The sequence below is a fragment of the Empidonax traillii genome, unplaced genomic scaffold (genome assembly GCF_003031625.1).
Source record: "Empidonax traillii isolate 1590-97213 ecotype Southwest subspecies unplaced genomic scaffold, ASM303162v1 scaffold291:size1517763, whole genome shotgun sequence".
Classification (NCBI taxonomy): domain Eukaryota; kingdom Metazoa; phylum Chordata; class Aves; order Passeriformes; family Tyrannidae; genus Empidonax; species Empidonax traillii.
In genome coordinates, this window is record NW_020955484.1 from 1,365,845 (window position 1) to 1,373,137 (window position 7,293).

Consider the following 7,293-nt stretch of genomic DNA (forward strand, 5'->3'; position numbering starts at 1 on the left):
TCTCCTTGCCCTGGCTAGAAAACAGGGGTGAAGGAAAGCTGCCCTCTCATTATGGCTTTGGTCTCAAGGTTAGAATTAGACCCTTAGGGTAAGCAGCTGTCAATTAGAGATAACTCCAACCAATGCTGTCTGAAATCTTGGACTTATCTCCTAGCAACTTCCCTTCTTTCAGTGCAGCAACCCTCCGCTCTGCCTTCAGCTCAAGAGTCATCCTGAAGACAGCGAAATAACCTTTTCAATTTGGGCAGATGCATAAAAAATCCCGCTTCCAGAGCCTGTGTGAAGCCTGCATGACATTTGACTGAAGCTGGATTTTAATCTCGGTTGATTATATATTTGCTTTGTTTTCCACGCTGCAGATATTGAGAGGTGATTTTGCTAAAAGAATGTTCTCAGATAATGCTTACAAATTCAGTGGGTTTTAGGCACATGGTGGTTTGCTGAGAGAGATGCAGGGTTATCATGTTTGTGCATCTGCTGGTGCATCTCTCCTTCCTGCTGCCTTTTACACCAGGAGAAATTTGCCAAGAGTGGTGAATGAGGAGTGGCCATAGTTATAGTAGCAGCTCTGGAGTCGTCTCTGGCGTGGCAGGGTGTGCAGAACAACAACAAGCATAAATCCTATTAAGAAGACCAAGAGGTTATGCATCATTTTTGTAGGGAACGTGACTGAATTTGAGGGGGGAGTTTAAAAGACTTCAAAAGGCACCTCTACCTCTATTTTTGGGGTTTGCCATTCATTAGATTTTATTTTAGATCCTTAGCAATCCCTTTTCTAACCAGGTGAAAAGTCTAAAAGGAGACAGGGAGAAGGGGATCAGAGAGAGGAGGAGTAGGGAAAGAGAAAAGGGGTGCTTGCGGAAAAATAAGGAGGGGGGGGACACAACAAGGATGAAGCTCATCTTTGATTCAGTTGAGGTCTGTATTCACAAAGAGATCACTCAGAAATTTTGTACAAATGGCAGGAGCAGAATGTGAGCGCAATGAGGGGCCTAATGCAGGCACTTGTCCTGTAATCAAAGATTCAGCTCAACATGAGTCCTTTGTGAGACAACAGCATCATTCTCCACCCAGGCTAACCCCTGAATGCAGAGCAGCTCTCTCAAGCAAGGCAGGCAGGATGAGCTTCGCATTTCTTTGTCCTCTTTGGAAAATATGATCTCTTTTTTTTTTTTTTCCTATTCCTCATTTGCCTCTCTTCTAAAGAAAACATTTTTTTGATATGCCTGTAGTGAGCCAGAGGATGTTTGCGTGAGTGGAGGCGCTCTCAGGGTGAGGAGAGAAGCAGATGGGCTGACATGGTGGAGCGAGGGCAGCTCCAGCCTGCGTTTGGGGAGAGTGTGCAGAAAAATGGCTGACATCTCCCTGCTCGCGAATGCATGATGGGCGTCCTCCTCTGCGTAAGCACAATTCCCCCTTCCTCAGACTTTAGCAGCCCTACATAGATGAAACGTACAGGGATTCCTTTTTTTTCCTTCTTAAAGGCATTGGGCAGTAGAATTTCGCAAGCTTTCAAAACATTTTTATTTAAAAAAACAATGTTTTATGATTTTGTTAAAATGAAACAGAATTTCAGTTTGGGTAAGTAGACTTTTTCAGTCAGGTTGCATTAGAAACCTATTTTTGAGTGGCAAATAGTGTTTTCTTTAGATATATTTTTAATGTCACTGTAGAAAACGTTTAGAAAATTTAAAGCAATATTTATCTGATTCCTGGTATTTTTGCTCATTCTGAATATTACCTGATGTGGTGGGTGTAACCTATTCTTTTGAGAATTTGGCTCTTGAAAACAGGAAACAAGATGTAGAAAGTAAGTAAAATTTCCAATCCTTGAAGCTTTACACAGAAACAATACAAAGAAACACAGTTAAAGAATTGCCACTAAGAAAGTGAATACAAAACTAAGCATCCCAGTTGAATATTTTGTCATTCTGGGGTTTCAGCCATATACAGCAGCGTAAACCAACATGACATTGTGGCAGGGACATAGGTTCCAAATTCTTAGGAATCCCATTAATTCTTTGCTTTCTTAAATTGCTAAGTGCTTATCTCTATAGAGAACTGACTGCTACCTCTAGCATTGTTAAAGGTGTTTATTGAAAAGGCTACCCAGAAAAGGGTCAATGCTACATTCCTCACAGATATCAGAGGGAGTCTTGGAAGCAAAATGCAGAGTGTTTAGATTTCAGACAGGCTTATTTTAGACACAAATATCATATGAAATAACCAGAAATGCCAATATTACTATTTTGTCATACAATGTAAAATTTTAAATATTTCTGAATACCCAGTGATGAAGTAAAAAGGGAAGACATAGTTTCAAATAATTGACTTCTTCGTATAAAATTCAAAGTAAAAGATAGAAAATATTACTGATAAGATAATATTATTGGTAATTTAACTGAAAATGTGCTTGTGATGTCTGTTTGATACATAGCATCACCTTTTTTCTTGATTTTCCAAGACATTTTTGTGCTTCACCTGAGCTTTGTATGTGTATGAGTGTGTGTGTGTGAGTGTGTGTATTTGTGTGGGCATGTACCCCTCAAGTACCTTGCAGCTGAAGATATTGGAAACCTAAATTGTGTGTTTTTCTGTCTGGTTGTGTATGCAATTGAATTTACCTACATTTTCATATCCTATATATCCAAACACAATGAAAGTCTAGCTGCACAGTTATAACATAAGGCTTTATCAGATTATTATTTAATATATTTATTTTATACTTGTAAAAAATGGGCAAATATAAACCTCCAGCAGATCCTTTTGTCTTTTTTTTTTTTCATACGGCATATGTGTGTTTTCAATTTTGTGTTATAAATTTGTGACATTATATAGGATTGCAAAAAGTTTTGCATTTCCAAACTAGGCCTGGCTTTCATTCTGGGCGTGATGTAATCACTACCATACCCCTTCTTGGGGAATCAAACCAGCAAGAGCCCTGCAGCTCTGTGGCCCTGCCAGGCTGCCCTGGGATTCGCTCTCAGAGCTCCCAGTGTGATTCAGCACTCTGCGCCTATTGCCTATTCAGGGACAGAATAAGAATGTGCTTAAGTGCTTTGTGCTTTGAAAACATGCTTAAATGCTTTGTTGAATTGAGAACTAATTAAATGACTGAAAGTTCAAACTTAATATCTCAGTGTAAGGAATGTGTGGATTTTCCCACAGGAAAGAATAGCATGCTCTGAAAATATGGCCAAAAAAATTTTGGTTTCTTCCTTGGGTTTGGTTTGTTCTGTTGCATTTGTTTGGTGGGGTTTTTTTTTCCCTTTCATTAGGAAATAAGGTATAGTTAATTTTCAGCGCTTTTCCTTCTAAATAATTTAAAATAGTTTTTAAAACGTGAGCAAGAAAAATTAAAAGTGAAATAAAAATTTGCATTTGCAACTTTGTAGTTGAAGATAGGTTTTATTTCTGGAATCTAGAAAATGTTACTTTGTTGGTGGTTTGGGGTTTTTTTGGTTTTTTTTTTTCTTTTAATTTCTCTTTTCTCAAATGTTAATTTTTAGTTGGTTTTGTGTGTTTTTTTTTTTTTTTTCCTAAATGTCTCACAGAAGGTTGGCAAATTTCCAGAATAACAGCTGGAAGTGAGAAGGAATGAAAAAGTATATCACAGAAATTCAAATGAGAAATAGGATATACATTTTTAATGGGTATGGTTATCATTCATTTGAACAAATTATAAATGAGGGGTTGTTTTTTAGATTTCCAGATGCCTTCAGCTCAGCATTGGATGCCTTTCCAATAGACAAATACAAACCATTAACTTCACAGAATGTCTGTGAGTTGAAATTCAGACAAAGATAAAATGGTGCATTCTGGCCTTCAGAGCTCAAAGCATTGGAGATGGGGATCCTGGACATAAGCTTGTTTGCAGTATGTGTGAAAAACGTACTTCATTTCATATCCTGAAGAATGAAAAATTTTTTTTAATCGTGGTTTTGTTTGGGTTTTTTTTTGTCTCTGTTGGCTATGTTCAAGAAACCATATACATAAAATCAGAAAGGGTGACTGTTAAGATCAGATCTATTGACATAATTAACTTATTTGCAAACAGTTTAATGTATTTTTGTCTGAGTCTACCTTCTTGCACACACCAAAGCTACCCTTATTCAACTCCTTGTGAATTGGGGTGTACAGCAAATAAAGGAACAATCATCTAGTCCAAACATATTTGCATTCTTAATATGGTGCACACATTCAGGCAAGCGACAATTTGCATGAGGACCATGAGCCAAATTCAGTTCTGACAGTAGTAGGCATAACTTTATTCAAATCAGACAAGCAGCAGGCATTTAAAAGGGGCAAGAATAGGTGCTCTGTATTTGCTGCATGTCCATGCTCCAGCATAATGCATTGCTGCTTTTGCTCTAAACTTCACATTTTTCTTAGATCAGAGCTTATCAAAACCAAATGCAAGTTTCAGCTACAAGTTTGGATATGTATGCAATAGCTGGCAAGATATACATCTTGCTTTTGCACCTAGATTTCAGTGTGAATAATAATCATACTTTTAAAAATTATTCTTTTTGCAGGCTTTCATAGCTGGAATTAGATGAGAAGCATTATGCCAGGATGCCTCTGGCCACCTTCAAAGCATCCTTGTAAACTCAGTCACAAACATAAGCAACTTCACTCTATCCAAAGTATTAGCATGTTTTTCAGTGCTTGTTTTCCAAGTATTCTTACTAATACTTTAATGGCGGCTGTATACACCAGTGCTGTGGAGCTGGCTGATGTGTCTTGCTGTGTTTCAGCGAATGTTGTGAGGAATCTACAGCAATTAGCTGCTCATGCCTCTGCTTTCCTGTTTTGTGCCTTGCCTTTCATGTATCAGATGTTTGTAAGTTTTCCATTAGACATTTCCTGCTTCTAATAGATGTTTGTGAGGCTTTTGCTTTGAGCTATCAGGGCTCCAATTTGTGCTGAGATGTTTGGTTTTGTTTTAGGGCTGAGGGGTCTTTGTACTCCTTTCTTCCTAGAAAACATTATAATCTGGAAAAAATAAATAAATTGTACTTTGCAAAAAGTGAATATGACTCCTTCATCTAAATGGCATGGTTTGCACATGTGTCTTTTGTCAGCAGATCACTTCTAAAATAAAAGCACTTAAACTGCAGTTTCTGCCAACTTATCAGACACCAAATGGTGACAACATATATGTATTGTAGTTTCTAAAGGCAGCTTTGTACTCCAGTGTTTTCATCTTCTTTGACCTGGTTTTTTTTTCTCTTTTTAATTTGAAACGGTGACTGATCTCTTTTTCTGTTTCCACCAGATTGATGTGCTGCACACTACAAGTAAGTAGCTTTAGCTGCCTTTGAAAGAAGAAAATACCTCTTAAAAAGTGTCTCAAATGAGCGTTGCCCAATGTGAAGTGGCTGTCAAAATTAACAGGAAAGGCATAATTGATTCCCTAGGAGTCATACATGAAAACTAGCTTAAATTTTACAAAACCTCTTCTGGCATGTTTAAATACTTAAATAAATGTGGTGCTGATCTTTTAATCCCCTCTTCCATATTTTAGCAGTGAAGCAGTATACCCAGGCACCAAGGCAGCCCCAGCCTCTTGGAGGGTGTTTTTGCAGCCAGGCATTATCTGCCATCCCTCCATTCACATGGTATCAAGGTTTCTGGGTCTGTATTTTCCTTATCGAGTCACCAAACCAATGCAGCATCAAAGGAAACTGTCAATTCACAGCACATCACCCATGCTTTGAACTTAGGAACTAGTCAAACCTTTTGGAGTTTTATTTATTAAGGTCAAAACTGGGTTTGAATTGTCAGTGAGGGCAGGGGAGTGGTGAGGGGAGCGAAGGATGGCTGCTGACTCAAGAAACCTGCTGGGACTTTGTGGCCCACTGCTAGGCAACAGCCCATCCCCACCACAGCAAACATACAACCACAAAATGAATGACCTCATCTACAAATCAGCTATTTGATATGCAGATCGGACTGCTGGCCTCTGCCATAACACAGTGCTGCACGGGCAGCAGGTGCAGCAGGAACAAGTACATGGCCTCTTCATGTTTTAAAAGGCAGGGCTAGCTTGTGCTCACCCACTCCCTCTGGTCCTTTGCAGTTCCTGAAGCTCTATTACCTTCATTTTTTATTTAGACCCTCCATTTAAAGAAAACATGGCGACTCCTTTCTGTTCCCCTCTGTGCCCAGCCTCAGACCTAGAGAGGAAGGGGCAAGGCTAAGAAACTGCGCCAGCAACCTTTATGATTCCTCCAGCATTTAAATACACAACCTGAAAAAACAAGGGGCATTTCAGGAAGGAATTGTGATTCCTGAGGTTTTTGCCTTCTCAGATGTCATGTCTTTGCAAATCACTATCAAAGTGTGGGGTCTTGTTGTTTCTTTTTCAAAATGGAGATGCTCTTTGTGCAGATAGAGTGTGTGGAAGGCAGCATTTCTCCCTGTGTGTGCATACTCTCCTTTAATTTCCTGGAGAGTGCTGTTTGCATCCTACAGCAAGTGAACTACATGCAGTTTTGAGAGCAGACTTGGAAAAAAACAAACACACCATTTTGTAACAGAATTAGAGTATTCTTCAGCTATGTGTTAAAAAGAATAAAGAGCTGCTGCTGCTCTGGACTATGAAACAGCACTGAGCCTCTTAGTGGGCCTCAAAGAGCAATAAAACACAGTGTAATATAATTTGTATTGTCTGTGGTTGCAGGTTATGTCCTGAAAGCCGTAAACTATTACAGCTTTATAGCTATGCTGCTGGTATTAACTAAATGAAAGGGCGATTTGTTCTAAGTCTGTAGTCTGTATGATAGCGAATCTTAAATTCATCAGGACCAATTGATGAAAGAGGAGGTAAAAATACTGTGGAGCCAATAGGGACAAAACCTTAATGCAAACAAAACAAGAGTTTGGTATGGTTTCTGACCCCTTCAAGCTTCTGCCTCATACTTCTCGGGGGCAGAATTGATCATCCCTGAAACTATAAGGTATATTCAGCTGATGGGGCTGAAGGAAGCCTTGGGCTGCTTATTACAGGAAGCTATGAAAAAATAGGTATTTACATTATTTTATCAAGATAATTCTGGGATTCTAAAGCAAGATTCTGAATTTGCTGGAACATAAGAGCTCTTTCTTTTTATTCCCTTTAGAGAGTTTTTGTTGAAAAATGCACCTCTGAGTGCTAAAGACAGTGATTTAAGGAGCCAATCTAACAACACCATGTCTTTTGCCTGAAGGCTGTGAAAATGTTTAAGTTTTGTCTGAAACCCTGGAATTTCCTGTTAAAGAGGAATTGTTGTTTTCTGCTTGAACCCAGTT

General features: G+C 38.8%; 1 long non-coding RNA gene across 1 annotated transcript; it reads left to right on the forward strand.

The window, feature by feature from the left end:
- The first annotated feature begins 1,107 nt into the window (after window positions 1-1,107).
- Window positions 1,108-4,994, forward strand: LOC114060757. Its single transcript, XR_003571951.1, has 4 exons — window positions 1,108-1,400; window positions 1,774-1,810; window positions 3,705-3,891; window positions 4,536-4,994. It is a non-coding gene; the product is annotated as an uncharacterized LOC114060757 (long non-coding RNA).
- Window positions 4,995-7,293: the final 2,299 nt, after the last annotated feature.